Below are 16,480 nucleotides of genomic sequence, written 5' to 3' on the forward strand. Positions count from 1 at the left end.
TTATAGGGTAAACAAATGGGCAATACACAAAAAATGTACTGAGAGATGAAGCGTGTCAAGTCTCATTGCTGGTAGGTTCTGATGGTGTATGTCAGCAAAGATGTGGTCTTGGAGTGAAGCAAGATTTGAAGAGAGAATGAGAGAGGAATCTAAGGGCACTCTGTTTCTAGAAATGTGGCCTTCAACTTAAGCCAGTTGGTTCTCTGTGCTGTCTCCATGCTTCACTCATCTTCCAGGCATACAAAGAGGAAAAACGAAGCAACTGAAATTAGGGTCTGTTTGCTTACTTCCAGAAGAGAAACAACTGCTTCACAAAGAAGAAAATGCTGTCCAGCAAGAAATAAGTCTGTGAACAGGTAGAGAAATGATACAACTCTCCTTATCCTCCCCATAAAAAGCAGAATCTTCAGTATTTCACTGATAATTCCCTTTTAGCAGTGCAAGATCTTCCTTGTTATGCTGTCCTATTCTCCATATTATTGTTTTCATGGCATGGTATACAGGAAGAGTCTGAGGCATTGAAATCAAGTAAGTAGTTGAACAGAACGTGCACATGCACCTACCTATATGCTGAGTATCTGACAATTTTTGAAGTCAGTATATTGGCTGACAAGAGGGAAAATACCATAAAGCATCCACTCTTGGAGAACCTACTGTTTTGTCTATAATTAGGCACTTAGTGAAGGATGAAATTAATCACCTCTTTAGCACTGTATGAGAGTGTATGGAAACAGCTATGTCACCTAGCCTTGGCTTTTTCTCTGGCTCTTCATCACCTTCTCCTTCATTTAGACTGTTTTTTGTGCCTCCAGTTGCACCTGCTCATGTCCTCACAGCCTGTGCATAAAGGACCCTTGTGGAAGGTCCCAGTGGTGGCATTTGAGGATTTCTTGTCATGGTGCTGTGGTAGCAAGGAGCAGAAACACACACAGAGTAACTGTGCTGGCTCTGTGACAACCTGTGACATCAGTTACACTCAGCTGTAGGTTTCACAAACGCCTGTCTCTGTGACTGCGTGCGCTCACTTGGAAAGCTGCACTTAAGGAAGGTGCCACAGTGGGAAATATTTAGAAAATTCTTGTGTAGACAAGAATCTGCATATGGAATTTCCCACACCATTGCAGCCTTTCCAGTCATTCAGAGGAGCGTTTGCAAAAACACCCAGCCTAAAGCTAATCTGTTCTGGCTGCAGCTTATCACTGACAGCGAGGGAAAGCACATCATGCCAGTAATTAATATACTGGAAAATGTTGCTGCTGGTTACCTGCCGATTTTGGTCCTTGTTTTGTCTACAACACCAGTAATTGATTTCTGTGCACATGAAGCGATAAGCTTCCTTCAGAGAAGAATGGTCTAGCATGTGCTGTTTTCTGATCCTTAATACAAATGAGATGCATTACTTTCTTAACTTAAAAAGCAGTGCACAAAAGGCACAGATTTTCCGTGCCCTGCTATCTGTGACCTAATAGCTAGGAGCAGCTCAGTAAGAGAGTGCACACTGCGTTTTGGAGTATGCCATGTGTTCTTCTTTCCTATCATTGCTGTCAACTGCTTATCAGTTTCTAACAGTACTGCTCATCAGCATCACACCCAGTAAGATGTCTTGGTTAAACGAGTGGTGGAATGTGGGAGCCTTTGCATTCATACCAGGCTCTCTAAAGCTCAGGCCTGATTACTTGTTTGGAGCACCACCAAATTGTAAATAATGATAGGGCTCTCAAAGGCTCCGTAAGAAATACATTGCAGAAGTTGCTGCTATTTCCCTTTTCTGCCCCATTTTCATTTGCTCTTTGGGAACTGTTCTGCAAGAAAGCTAACTGCTGCAGCATGTGCTTTAGCTACTGGGAATGCTCCTCCTGAGCTATGTGCTCAGTGTGCAGATGTGAATTATTTAACCCTCAGCTGCTATTTTTCCAGGTTATGCCTCTAAAGCTTCTGTGCAATTATTACTTAAATGAAGAAGCTCATTGCTGGAAGATATCTGACTAAAGTAATTAATCAGTCTTTTAATAGCAGTTTAATTGTTATGGATAGTGCCAGGAAGTAAATACAACAGCCCTTAAAGCATCTAGGTCTGTCAGATGTAGTACAAAAGAAATGAAGGATGTGCCTAAGACCTTCACCCGCATTTTCTTATTTCCTTCTTCCAGTAGCTGTCAGGATTGACTCAAAACGGTTCTGCAACTCAGCAGTTATGGGCAGGCAATCTCAACTGCTGAATGACACAGGAAGGATTATACAAGAAGGAGAACTTGTAAGTGCACCAAAAGTACTTTGATGCCAAAACTGCTGTACTTGCTACTTTGGGTCACGGTGCTTTTTATTTAAGACATTGAAGAAAAGTGCCAAAGATCTTGGAACAAAGCAATTAAAAACGACGATGGAAAGTAAATACCTGAACCTGAAATCGGCTGGAAGACAGTAACCCATGCGGTAATTGTTTCTTGTCTTAGCTATTTGTTTTTGAAGGTCTTTAGTTGACTTGCTGTACCCACTGAAAATATAGTTGGCAAGGAGTAGCTTTCCTTGAATGTACATCTGCCAAACAAGAGAAGAAAACAATGCAGAATAGGCAAAAAAAACCATTTATTCTAAATGAAAACATGAAAACTACGGGTTGAGGAACAAACAAGCAAAGTTCTTAGGAGCTCTGACTTACAACTTTATTATGGCTTAAGTTTTAAGTTTTCAAAACACTGAGGCTAATCCCCGCTGACTGGAGTGCGTAACTCAGCGTTTTGCTTACTGCTTCATGGACCGCCAAAACCCAGCGCTGTCCACTGTTACTATTTCAGTTTAGGTATGGCCAAACATGGCATATTTGAAGATGAGAACAGACAATTAAGTTAGGCATAGGAGAAAGAACACTTTTTTCCCCCCTTTTTTCTGTTTTGTGCTAGAACTTCACAATTCTTAGGCAACTCAGATTTGTGGTGCAATTTGCAGTAATAAATAACTGAAAGGAGAATTCCTCATGGATTTTAAAGTGTTTCTGTTGGATTTTGATGTGTTTATTGGGTAGAGTCTTTGATTTTGAGTCCCTGGACTCAAAATAACCAGAGCAAATTAGATAAAAAACAAGTGCTTTTTCAACATGTTGCAAAGATTGTTCCACGCAGCTGTGCGATGTGTGGAATATCCATGTGGATGGTCTCAAAATTAGAGCATGAAGAAAAGCCTGTAAGTTTTAGATATCGTATGAATGGAGGTGAGAGCCTTTTCTGTCAGTGTAGGAATGATGGCATGATGGCCTATTGTCATTGTTGTGGCAGTGGAAAAGGGGCCTTTGTGTAAGTGAAAACTGGCTTCATTGGATTTTAAACAGTAAGGACCATTTAAGCAAACATTCTATCCAAAGCTGCTTGTGTTGTGGGATGTTCTCAGTCTTCCACAGCTGGAAACATCTGGATTATTTCATTGAAGATCTCAGCATGGAGGACAAAGAGTCAAGAATCTTTGAATACTTCAGGATAATCTTGTGTTTTTTTCTAACCTTGGTGATTCTGTGTTTGAGTCAATGCAATGAGTATTCTCTAGAAGGAAAGCCAGAGAACCACTGAATCGTTTTCGTCTTATGCTATTATTTATTCCTCTGTAATGTAACCAGTACTTAATATGATGTAGAACACTGCCTTTGCTTGTGGGTGATAGAGAAACAAGTATTTTATATCAATTTTTTTCAGTTTTATAGGCAAAAGTTCTTGCAATAGCCATGTTATACTGAAACATTTTTCTTTCAGTCCAGTAGTGTGTCTCATAATGAAGAGCTCTCCTTACCTGCACTCACAGCAATGCAGAATTGGAAGGAGTGAACAGTGTATTTCATACCTGCTCACTGTTACACTGTCATATATGTCCTCATTTCTGCATTTCTTTGCTTAAATCAAATGTCGTGAGCTGTGTTTGTATCATAACAAAGCTCTCTTTGGGGTGAAGTTTTGGGTGTACGTCAGCAGGTGGAGATGACAATAACATTCGGCTAAGCTTGTGATTCTGTGGCTGTAACGCTTCATCTGTTTTCCCCTTCAGATGAACTCTGCACTCATACATTCTGACTTTTCTAACTTTCTCTTGGTTTTCCTATCCTCATTTCAGTTTCTTCCTCCTACTTTATCTGTACATGCATTCCTTGCCATGCTTATTGCATTTGTCAGAATCCTATCTTGCTCCCCATAACTGACTCTCTTAGGCTGCTCCCCCTTCCATTACCTGCTTCTCATTGCACTGGTCCTTCTGATTTGACATCCAGGTTCTCATACTTCTCCTTCATACTTCTGCTATTGCTCTCCCTCAGTTCTGCACACTCTTTCCTTGCCTATGGTGAAAGCACAGAGAGCAAAAGAAGCAGCCTCTGTCCACCCATAGCCCGGATTTCTGCCTCTGCTTCACATGCAAGGAATTTCTGCTTTGGTGTTGTCCCTACTCCTTGGTCTGTTCTAGCCTTTGGGTTCCCCATAGTGATAACTGAAATGATTTTCTCCTGCTGCTGAAGCATTATGTTGACCTGTGTAAGTGCAACACCCAACACACCTCTTTGGCTGGCTTGCTTGTCATGGCTCCATCAAGAATTTCAGTCCGAGGTCATTTGGCAGAACTGTGTTGAGCTAACCACTGGCATCCTCCCACTGCCAGAACCTGGTGGGCATGCACCATTTCTGTTACTTTCTTTAGAGCTTTGACTCCCTTTCAGCCTGGCTAAGGTGAAAAGCCTACAGATAGCATTGCTACATTCTGATAGCAGTGTTCTGTAATTGTACAAAACGAAGAGGCTGATGGAGGTAGTGGATAAATCTCTTGTAAAGATGCAAAATCTGATGCAGTAGCATGCAATGCCTTGAAGCTGTTCTAAGAGCAGGGCTGAGCAGGCTGCCTCTGGCACTGCCCATTGCTGCCAGGGGACTGCTGCCCCTTCCATTACAATTCACCTGGTTGATTCTGTGGAGATAAGACATGGGGGAATTTTGTTATTCCTGCCTGCAATCAGGTTGTGCCTTCTCTCCATGGTGTAACCTTGGTGTAGCCCTACCAGAGTGAGTCAAGTCCAGAGTATTATAAAGCTCAAGCTTTTAGTGAAAGCTGAGAGAAAAACTTGGATGGCTGCATTTTGGAGTGGGAGGAGGTTCTTCCTTCTCTTGGGGCTCCACATAGTTCTGGCAAATGGCCTCGGACTGAAATTCTTGAGGGAGCCGTGACGAGCAAGCCAGGGCAAAGAGGAATGTTTTTTTCTCCCCAACTAATTCTTCCACATAAAAGGGTGAAAGGTCAAAGATGAACTTTAATACTAATGAATTTCTGAACCTCAGAGCAGTAATATGTCAGAACATTAAAAAAAATCAAAATAAAAAATGTTTTTTTTTTGTTGGCAACAGTAGGTTGCATACATATATATAAATATATATCAGTCCTGATTCTTTGTAACCTTTTGGAGAATGGGAACTTTTAAATACTAAACACAGACATTAAACAATCTACAGTAGGGTCTTGGGAGTTCATCCCATACTTTTCCCTTTCCGTCCCCTTCTGCATCTTTCCAGCTGACTGATGGAGTAAAATGGGGCTGTCTTTCAAGTTATCACAAGTTCTCTTTGCCCTACTTTCTGACTGAGATGGTCATTCTCGAGGTTAATTTCCTTCTTCCTTTTGTCTAGGAACATTTCATGCAGATTAGCAAACTTCCCATATTTATACTACGGAAATAATTCTGTTGATTCAAACTGCCCCTTAGAGCAACCACTTGACAAATCTGTTTGTATATACATTCATATGTTCAAGGGAAAAAAAAAATATCATGCTGAAGTTCATTTAAATGTAATTGCCAGAGTTGAAATACATTTAATGAAGGCTTTGTTATCTGATTAGGTTTTGTAGTACCACCCTTCTTGGGCTGGTTGTGTACCAACAAGGAGTTGGACTGTCCTTTTCATGTTACAGATTATCTGTGCTGATGGAGACAAATGCCTTTTACATCACTGTGGCATGTGCAAATAGGTATTTAAGCTGTGAAATACAGAGTATGATTGTAAGCTCCACCTGGCTGGGGTGGCCAAGGGGTTATCAACAAGCAGGAATCCACCACAAGAATAAGCAGAGCTCCAGAAAATATGACCTCTAAGGACTGGTCAACTGTGCTTCTTTAACATATAGAAGTGAAGGCTGTGTGTGAGTGCAGTTATGGGACAGGAGGGACACAAAGATGATCTACTACACAAAGACAGGCAACAGTCTGTTTACCATGGCCACGATAAACAAAGCAAGAACCAGTGGACTATAACTGCAGAAAGAAAAATGGAATAGGGAAACCTGTCAGGCAATATGAGGTGTATTTTTGACATGGTAGCTGCTCTATCACTGGGTCTGTTTAGTAGGTCTCAAGTTCTGTGTCACTGATGGCCCAGTGAACTGATTGTGTGCTGGTGGGAATGGAGATAGACTCCGTTAGTTGTCTCTTGACTATGAAGGAAATTAAGAACTCTTGCTGCAGGTCTGCCTAACTAAATTTGAACAATAGCACTGTTTGTTCAGTTGGATGACAATGAAAAGAGTGTTATTGTTCAACGGATGAATGATTTTGAATTGTATATTGAATCATTAATTGTACCTAAGCAAACAAATAAATGGCTAGTCAATGATAAGAGTAGTAGAAGCTTTGAGGCGAATTATCCTGTAAATTTCTGATTTCTGGCCCTTGTGGAATAGCTTTTGTGAAACTGAAAGCTGTACAAACCATTGTTGGGCATCTAGTCAGGTACTGTGTATAAACAGAAGATTCCACAGCCTGGGCTGATCTCATACGCATTACTTTTGCTGGAGAAACATTAGCAAAAACATTATCATTTTGATTGCCTGCAGCAGAAAATGGCCAAGAGAATTTTGAATAGTGTCCCCAGAAGGCTCTCATTCAGCTCTTGGATCAAGAGAAGTTCAAATTCACTGAATGGCCTGAAACAGCACAAATTTCTTTCATGCTATTGATAAGCTGCAGAATCAGCTCAAAACATTCAGCCTGTGTCATAATGAGGGCACTTAAGAAGCTGGCAAGTCTTCAGTCACAGCAAATGCAATTACAGAACCCAGTCTTCTTTTAAAGACTTTGGATCTTGAAATCAGATGTAATGAAATGGATTGCTGTGATTTTCCCTCACTTTTTTCAGGGCAATGCTATTTTCTTTCATGGGATAAGAATTGTGAAAAACTCATTTGTGAAGGTCCTTATAGTGATAGTTTATCTTGCCTTGTACAACCACTTAGAAACATGTAATGCCCCTTATCACTATGCTGACAACCTGCAGCAGTCTGGGAATGGCAGCAACCATGTCACCAGTAAATTTCATGACATCTTCCTTACATCTTCTATCCCTGTCCAAGCAGGGGCTTGGATCTCTATGATCTTTTAATGTCCCTTCCAACCTGAGCCATTCTGTGAGACATGCGTGCCTGAATGCTGGCTAGGGATGGGAACATTGGGAGATGCTAAGGCCAGGCTGTGGTTACACTTGGCTTTTTCTAGAAGGTTTGTGCATATTTACATTTTCAGTGGGGGGGTGAAATGGATTCCCCAGTACCTCATCGTACACCTTGTGTTCATGCTTGGATGGCTCATTTCTCTTCAGATGTCTGGTTTACGTGCATATGAATTTCACCACTAATGAAAAATCCAGCAGGTGCTTCTGAGGGCAACCTTTGTCCCCTTCCTGCTTTGTTTCCTTTCTATTTTTCCTCTTCTGTCTCCCTTGCATATCATTCCCTTGTTCCACACTCAGCAGAAGGTTGCCAGGCACATGGCTTCTTGCTGCATAGACCTGTTATCTGTGTCATGCCTGGGATAAGCAGGGAGCCTGGACACATGGCCTGAAATCAGAGCAGCTGCCTTCCATCTGTGGCCACAGGACCACAGTGCCAGTGAAAGCTGTAGCCCAGTACAAGCAACTTTCCAGCTCCTGTGGCATTCTTAGAGTGCAGGATTACGTTCCCAGCCCTATGGATCTGCTTTTGACTGCAGGTTCCATTCTTCTCTCTGTTGTATCAGTCTAACTGCTCCGGAAAGTGTAAAACATTCCCCTGTAAGAATGGTGCTGCTGGGCCCCACTCACATCCAGAGGTAATCAGAAAAGTAATCATTCGTTGCTTGTTTTCCCAGCTAGCTCTCACGATATCCAACCATTGTTCCATGTATTATGGTACTAATGAATGAAAGCAAGTGTATCAGCTAAGTTTCATCTTTAACTGCAATGTGTTATTTTGTTTTTAACTCAGCACAGAACAAATCCTTTTCAAAACGACAACTTTTGCAAAATAATAGTAAATACCAACAGCAATAAAACCTTCTGCCTCCTACCTTCAAGTCTACAGCATTCTGCAGGCACAGGAGCTGAATCCCGCCTGAAGACATTCAGATGGGGCAGGAGAGAGAGGACTGTCACAGTGGCAGGAAGCCCACACCAAGCTCAGAGAGAAGCAGCTGCCCCTGACAGCAGCTGTATTGTAGTCATACTTCTGCAAAAGGATTTCCTCGAGGCATCTAAGGCTGCACAGAAAGCTGACTAAAAGTGGTTAATATCAACCAACATTTCCTTCTTGCCTAATTGATTAGAATTTGAACTTAAACCTTTTCCTTTGAAGGCATGAATTCCTTCCCTTAAACTCACTTGTATTTATTTAGCTGAACAATGGTTATTTTAGTGAGAAATTAATGATGGGCCCTGTCCTTTGGAGTGAGCTAGGGGTACCCTTTGGAGTCATTAAACACAGAGGACAAGCATGTTTTCAGTTTGAAGCCAGACAAATCTGCCTCCAAAAGAAAACAAGTAAAATTAAATGAATTTGTAGTCCTACTTGTACACAATTTGAAAGAAACCTTCCTCTCCTAGGGACGTCACTTTTGCATTATTGAAGCTTTAAAAATTAGGAATATGCAAAACTGAAACATGTGATGTGTGTGTAGCTGAAGATGAGGCCAAGAACCTTCTTGTGAACTCTGTGCGTTTTTGCCCCCTAATCCTCTTACAGGAGCTTTACCCAAATTACAGCAACAACCTGGCATATGCTGATACAAGAATGGCTGCACAGCTCTGTATCAGAGGCTCATCGAGGCCGCCCAGCATCCTGTCCCTGCAAGTGTCTAGGAGCTGAGTAAAGGCTGGAAGAGCATTTACAGGTCCTACCCTGGACCCATACTAGCCATAAGGAATTAACGACTCAGGGATTTCTTTAAGCAAACACTGGCATTGTGTTTCATAGCTGCCAATGGAGCTAACCTTCAGGAATGTATCTAATTCCATCTTGAGTACACTTATGTCTTTTGGCTTCCACAACATCCTGTGGCAAATAGTTCCGCAATTTAATGACGTGCTGTGAGAAAAAGAATTTCCTTTAGGTTTACATCTGCTGCTTATCTCTTCATTGGTGCTTGGTCGTTCCTGTGCTGTAAGAAACAATGGACAATTATTTCTTATTCCTTTGCCACTCCATTTTTTCTTTTTATAAGTTTTTTCGTATCTCATCTGTTTCTTTAGTAAGTTACTCTTTTCAGTTCTTCCTTCAGTGTACAGCCATTCCATGTTATATCCTTTTTTGAGATGCAGTGAAGACAAGCCACGTGCTGTATATCACAATCTGAGGAATGTTTCCTCTCTATTTACCCTTTCACTAAACAATAAGTGTGTATGGTGTGTATTGCACTGATCTAAGGTGTTCAGAGATAGGTCTACAAACAAATCCCAGATCTCTTTGATAAGCTTTTACAGCTATTGTGTCCATCTTTGTATAAGTAATTACGAATCTTTTCTCCCGTGTAAATTTATTGCCAGAGAATTTCATGCAGCAACTGATGAGCAGTTACTGATCTTTGCACAATCTCTCTGATGCTGCCTGTGACAGGGTGTCTTAATGTCTTTTGCACTACTGATTTTTCAGAACTACGAAAAGAGCTGTATTGTACCCTAAAGGTAGGGACTTTGTCCTTATCTGATCATTACTTCTAAATTTCAAGCAGCCTGGGCCCGTTTCTATGGCAGACGCAGTGCTGTTGACCAGCAGAAAAGAGCAATGGCCCATTACAAGCTCCATAACTTCTTCAAGTTATCATTTACTTTTGAGCTGCTCTGAAATTGACTATGTAAAATGCTCTGGCCCTTTCCAATTGGTGGCTTCTGACAGAGTTGCAACCTAAAGCTTCTTGTCTTCTTCCTGTCCTTTGCAAGTCACCTCCCTATGTAGGTAACATGAGGAGAGATGGAGCTGTCACCTCTGGCAGCTTTCCTTTGGTCCACAGGGAATGCTCATGCTCAGGCAGCGTGCCTTTGGTTGAGCTTTGCCCTTCCAAGCCAGTCCCATGCAACTGTTCTGGTCTTGTTGGTAGGTGAACCTGTTCTGGGTGAGCACTGTAGCAGCTGGGTAAGTCTGACTGGGAATTGCTTGAGGATGGGATGAATCCCTGCAAACAGCAAAGGCAGCTGCTCCATCTGCGTAGGGTGCTCACTGCTCAGCTATCATCTGGAAGATCATAGGGATTGTAACAGGTGAAACTGGCTCACACTCCTGGGACTGTTTATTTGCTTGGGCTGATTATTTGTCATCTGAGAGACATTAGGAGTATTGGTAGAAATGACTCTTAGCACTTTCCTTTTAAAAGAAAACTCCATTCTTCCTCAAATAACAGAGCTTTGTTCAGGCAAAAGAAGTGGCCACCTTGTCTTTACATTCAGTTTTTAAATAGCTGTAATTAAGGCCATGCTGACAAGATAATTGGATTTCTGGTTACTCCTCACAATGTTTAGTTCCTATCTCTGTGTACCTGAGTACCGACTGAACCTGATCTTGTGCTGATGACTTTCCTTTGTAGCAGTGGGTTAAGGGTGAAGTAACAAAAAAATCAATGCCATCTAATGTCGGCAAATGCTTTTTAAAACAAAAGAAGCCTACAAACTTTTTCTAAGGACAAGCTATTCATCAGTCATAAGATATTGCTTGTTATCCTGATTTTTCTTTTTAAAATAATGCATTATTTCCAAGCGGGAACACAAAAATGTAACAACAGAATCAAAGTGCACCTCTGTAGCTGGCTAAGTTGGTTCCTCAGAGCCATTAGCAATCGTTCTCATCAGCAGTGGGTGATTCGTACTAACATGTGTCATCTCAGTTTTTTTGTGCAGCAGGCCATTAATGCATTGTGACTTTACAGGGTATTTGCCTGCTTTGTCTCCTTCTGCTCTGTAAACTACAGCAAGTGGGATTGGAAGTATTGGGTGTTTTTGTTGCATTTTGCTTGCCCTATTTATGTCACTTTGCCACCAAGAAGGGAGGAAATTATTATTATCAGGATGAAAGAAGTGGGGTGGCTGGAATTTCATCTTCATGTATGTATTCTGTGGTTTCATATACTGCAAACAATGTCAGACAGTCTGCTGGTGTCACCCAGTGGACAGAGAAGTTGTTCACAGATGGGTGTCCTCATGCAGAGTTTTCCTTTTTGCAGGAATAGCTCATTTCTAACTGACAGAAATAGCCCTAACTTTGCAGTAGCTGAAGTGAGAGGATATCTGAAAGCTCCTCTGTTCTGGTGCCATGGTCACTGCTAAAAATGTACAAAGCGAACACAGGATGCAGCACTTGTTCCTCACCACTATTAAGGAAGTGGACAAAGACTTACCAAACAACAGTTTGTGGGAGCTCTCTCCTACTGGGAGAAAGTGACTAAAATAACCGAGCAATCCGTGTTGCGGAAAGATGTGAGGATTTTTAACATCCAATTGTAATGCAGTTCTGTGAGATGCAAAACAAGATTGTTTAGTCTTAGCCTAATGATAACTTGTGACAAAGGTGAACAAGACCTGGAGAATCCTCTCTCCACAGTATTGTGACAATACATTGTAAGACACACAGTGCATGCCTTGCATGCAGAGCTTTGATATAACAAACCAACTATGAAAAATCAATTCATCTCCTGCAAGAAATTCTAAAGCTTTCAGAACACCTATGAAAACAATATAAGTGCTTTAAACCCAACTTCACTCCATTCTTCATCTTAGACTTTCTCCTGATTTCCAAGGGGTATTTCTCAGAATGCTGTTGAAGATTTTTTTCCCTTTTTTACGTACTGAAACACACTTTTGTGTGATATGCTTTAAACTTTTTGCCACAGATGACGTGGGGGATGGGGATCAGTGCATAGCTCGCTACATCTAACTACTGACATTCACAGGAAAAAATTGTGTTTCTTTTGTAAGGCTGTAGCAAGTGGCAAAGGCTTCTTGCCCTTTGCAGGTGGATTGGGAATGACGTGATGTACCATAAATCCTGAACTGATAAGAGACAAGAGTGAGGCCGCCATGCTCACATCCTGTACTTCTGCAGGAGGAGTAGCATTCTGCTCTCCTGCTGGCCCAAATGCTGGTGGCATGTGGCAATCCCAAAGACATTTTTTTTAACTAGATAACAATGATAGCATTATAAAGTTAAATCATTGACAGTAACAGTTTTAACATACCAAAAACATGCCAGGAGCTACATTATGTCTCTTCTCCAACAAGGAACCTTTATGATCTGTAAATGCGTTAGCAGAGGTGATGTTGTAATTGAGGAGGCAAAAGGAGTCCAGACAACCCTGAAAAAACAAGGGAGGTACAATGGTATCATTAAGTAGATGGAAAGTTTTGCATGATCAATTAAGCCAGCAGTTCCTTCCAAACAAGTCCTTAAGAAGTCAATTGCATTATTTTTCTCTTTCAGAACAGGTAGCAGCAGTTCTTCGCTGTGTACATTTGATGGCAGAGGCTTCTAAATTTCTCAGTTTCTGTTTGAGAGTATATTTTCCTCAGAAGAAACTGCTCCAGGAGTGGTAGCTACCCAATATGCAACATCTCTACTGATTTGCCATAATCCTTTGGAATTCTGTCTTTCAGAAATCTTCTGCCCCTACAAGTAGTGAGCAATATTTTAGCAAACAGATAAAAAGATAATTATTCCAAAAAGGATCTTGAAGTGTTCTACCACATGTAGGAAAACCAGCCTACTAATAAAACCCACCTCAGCACAAGGCACACTTCTGTTTTTGTTCTGTCTTTCATACAGCTGCTCTATTTCATCTTCACTGGGATCTTTTCTTTGTGAAGATGAGACACAGACCACTACAATCTGCTCCTTAAAGGCCACCATGTTGCTAATGAGGTGATCATACTCCAGGTCTGACATAGAGAATTCCATGATTGCTACACCTGCATGTCTTCCCTTCCTCCCCCATCACAACTCTTCGAAGCACAGCAGGAGAGGCAGTCTGGGATGTGACCCACAGCTTGTTCCTGTCACAGAGAGGAAAAACAGAGGGGAAAATATTAGCAAGTTAGATTGCCAAATAAATCAAGAAAAGGTTGAGGAATCATTTTCAATCATCTCTTAGGCCCAGGCCCTAAGGCGTGCAGTCATCCAAATGTTTCAGGTATTTCTTAAGGTCTGATGCAAGCACCAGTTCTGTGAAGCTGCTGGCTTCTGCAAAAGCCCCGCCTCTGAAACCAAGCAGAGAGAGGAGCAAGATGGGTGTGCTGTAATCGGAGGAGCTGGCCCAGCAGCCAAGGGTAGCAGCCAAGAACTGATGTCAAAGGATACTCCCTTATTATTTGAAGGTCTCACAGCACCTCTTATCTGCAACAGCTGATTGTAGTACACTTATATTCGTGTGTATGTGCCACATATGTGTGTTGGTTTTATTTGTCTTCTCCAAATGTTGTGAAGAGTCATGCATTTGAGAAGCCCTTTGGTTCTGAGGTGGGGGAAGGATTCTGTAGTTGTTTGGGCCTGGAGGCCAAGGCATGCAGCAGAAGTGGCAAAACCCAGAGCCTTCCTTTCAGCTAATGAAGACATAATTTCATCATTAAGTTCCTGCCATACTGCTCTGGTAAAGTATCTTTGAACACTTATGCATAGCAAGAGCAAACCCAGTGAAAAGTTAGGACCAGGGGAGTAGGAAAACAACAGAATATAAAGTCCACAAGCCTCCCCTGAGGCCTTCTGAAGTTGATGGAGGGATTGTTGTTGTATTTGGAGATGTTGGGTCAGTCCCTTAATGGCTGTGACAAGAGAAAAACATCTAAAAAGAGGAGTACAGCCCTATGTTAAACATTTGCTGTACATCTATTGTGCTGGAGGGACCTGAAGGAAAAAGGAAGTCAATCTAAACTAAACGGACCAGAATAGAGAGAACATAAGTGATCTCATGGACAGCAGGAGAATAAGGAAAATTTTGGTTTTCAGCTATGTAAAACAAGATCAGGGTTTCAGAATCCCAGGAGCAATCATAAAATGCTTGAGTTTCATGATATTTCTTCTTTGTGAGTTGAGCTACTGGCTAGACATGTGAAATTAAAAGCACTTTGTTCCTTTAATTTTGCTTGTTTAGAAAAGTTACCAATAAATGCAATCTTTTCTCAATGACATAAGGGATCCTCGAGCCAAAAATACAGTAAGAAATTGTGTCATCTTGTTTTCCTGTTGTAAAAAACTGCAGGCACTGTGGATTAATGGCTGCTGTGGATTACTTAGGTTTGAAAAGTTATTTCTGCTTTTCCTCCACATGCAATGTATCCTATACAATGGTGTAAAGGCTTGGAGGCATGGGTAAAATATTAAATCATTTCCAGAAATGTGTTGGTAGTAAACTACTACCATCAATGTTTACACTGGAGCCATCACTGTACAATCTTAACATAAATTTGCTTACCTAGTAGTGAATTACTGACATTCAGTACACTCTTCCTTTTACTTAAATTGAACTGAGTCGTATGCAGCCTCTCTGTTTTTATATTGCTGTTTAGTGAAGCAGAAGACCTGTAGGAAAGAATAACAGCAAACAAGTAAAAGCTTAATGATAAAACAAAACAGACATGGATCTTGCATTAGTATGATACATCTGGATGGATGAAACCAGATTGCAGATAATTACAAAGGAAGATGCAAACCTCTTTGGTTTAATGGATTGAATAAAAAGATATTTGTCAGAGAGTAGCAGATAATTTGAAATGAAATACAAACTGTCTTGTGCTTGAAAAGACTGGGGAAAGATGCTGGAAATAATATTTCCTCTGTTTGTCTGATTTCCCCTAGGTATTTTAAGAAGCAAAATGAAATAGCATAGTTAGAACTCTAAGCAAGCTCTGAGAAAGCCAGCGTGAAGCTCAGATTGCCTATACATTGTAAGCAAGAGGTGATGGCACTTGGAAGAGCAGAGTGTCATTCAAGTGCGTGACACACAAGGTTCCATCTTCCTAAGTGCTGATATAGGGAGGCACTGCACTCAAACACACCTTTTTGGAAGCTACTATCTCAAATTCAACACATCATTAAAAAAAAAAAAAAAAAAAGAGTTAATCTTACTTGCTGAAAGGTTTTTCTTAAAATATCTTTTCTAGGCATTTTTCCAAACCCTCCCAACTGCTGTTTGTCACTGCTGTTGTGCTTTTACAGTATAATGCAGGGATACGTGAAGGCTATGAAGTACTACTAATGATAGGGAAAAATAATGTAAATTCTGTCTGTATGGCTTAAGTAAGCAGTCAAGAAAGAACCATTTAGTGGCTTGGGGGAATAGTTTCATTTCTTCCTCTTCTCCTTACTTGAGAGGGTAAGAGTGTGGCTCCTGCTGCATGCCAGATGGAAGAGTCAACTTCATTTGATCTAGGAGGGGACATTCGGACTTGGGAGCTTGGCTGTTCTCTTTCCTCCTCCCTTGTGATCTCTGCACAACCAAGGTAACTGGGAGAAAACCTGCAGACTGAATTGTACCTTTTCTTAGGGGTCGAAGAGGATGCTCAGATATTTTCCTAATGTGTGTGCAGCTGATTCCTGAAACACACCACCACTGCTGAAATCAGTGACCTTGATTTGGTAACTGATGGTGTTCTGTGTGCTTATAATTGTGAATCAACTGCTGTGTGATCCAGACTGGAAAAATAATAGTGAAAGTGAATCACAAAATTACAGAATCACAGGATGGCTGAGGTTGGCAGGCACCAATGGCTCCATCTGATCTTACCTTATGTTCAAACAGGAACATCCAGAGCAGGCTGCCCAGGCCCATGTCCAGGCAGCTTTTGAAGATCTCCAAAGAGGAAACTCCACAGCCCCTCTGGAAAATATGCACAGCACAGAAGTACTTCGTAGTTCAGAACCTTCCGTGTTCCAGTTTGTGCCCATTGCCTCTTGTCCTGGCACTGTGCACCACTGAAAAGAGCCTGGCCCCTTTGCACCCTTCTTTAGGTATTTATAGACATTGATGAGATCTCCCCTGAGCTTTCTCTAGGCTGAAAAGTCCCAGGTTTCTCAGTCTTTCCTCAAAGGAGAGGTGTTGCTGTCCCTTAATCACCTTGGTGGCCTTCCATTGGTCTCCCTCCGGTAGACGCATGTCTCTCTGGGGAACCCAGAACAGCACATAGAACTTCAGGTGTGGCCTCACCAGTGCTTAATAGCTTGGAAAAATCACCTCTCTTGATCT

General features: G+C 41.5%; 1 protein-coding gene across 1 annotated transcript in view; it reads left to right on the plus strand.

The window, feature by feature from the left end:
- VEZT (vezatin, adherens junctions transmembrane protein) overlaps positions 1-16,480 on the plus strand; it is a 132,416-nt gene that overhangs the window by 55,567 nt on the left and 60,369 nt on the right. The gene's annotated exons all lie outside the window — the stretch shown is intronic.

This window comes from Lagopus muta, chromosome 1 (genome assembly GCF_023343835.1).
Source record: "Lagopus muta isolate bLagMut1 chromosome 1, bLagMut1 primary, whole genome shotgun sequence".
In the NCBI taxonomy this organism is placed as follows: domain Eukaryota; kingdom Metazoa; phylum Chordata; class Aves; order Galliformes; family Phasianidae; genus Lagopus; species Lagopus muta.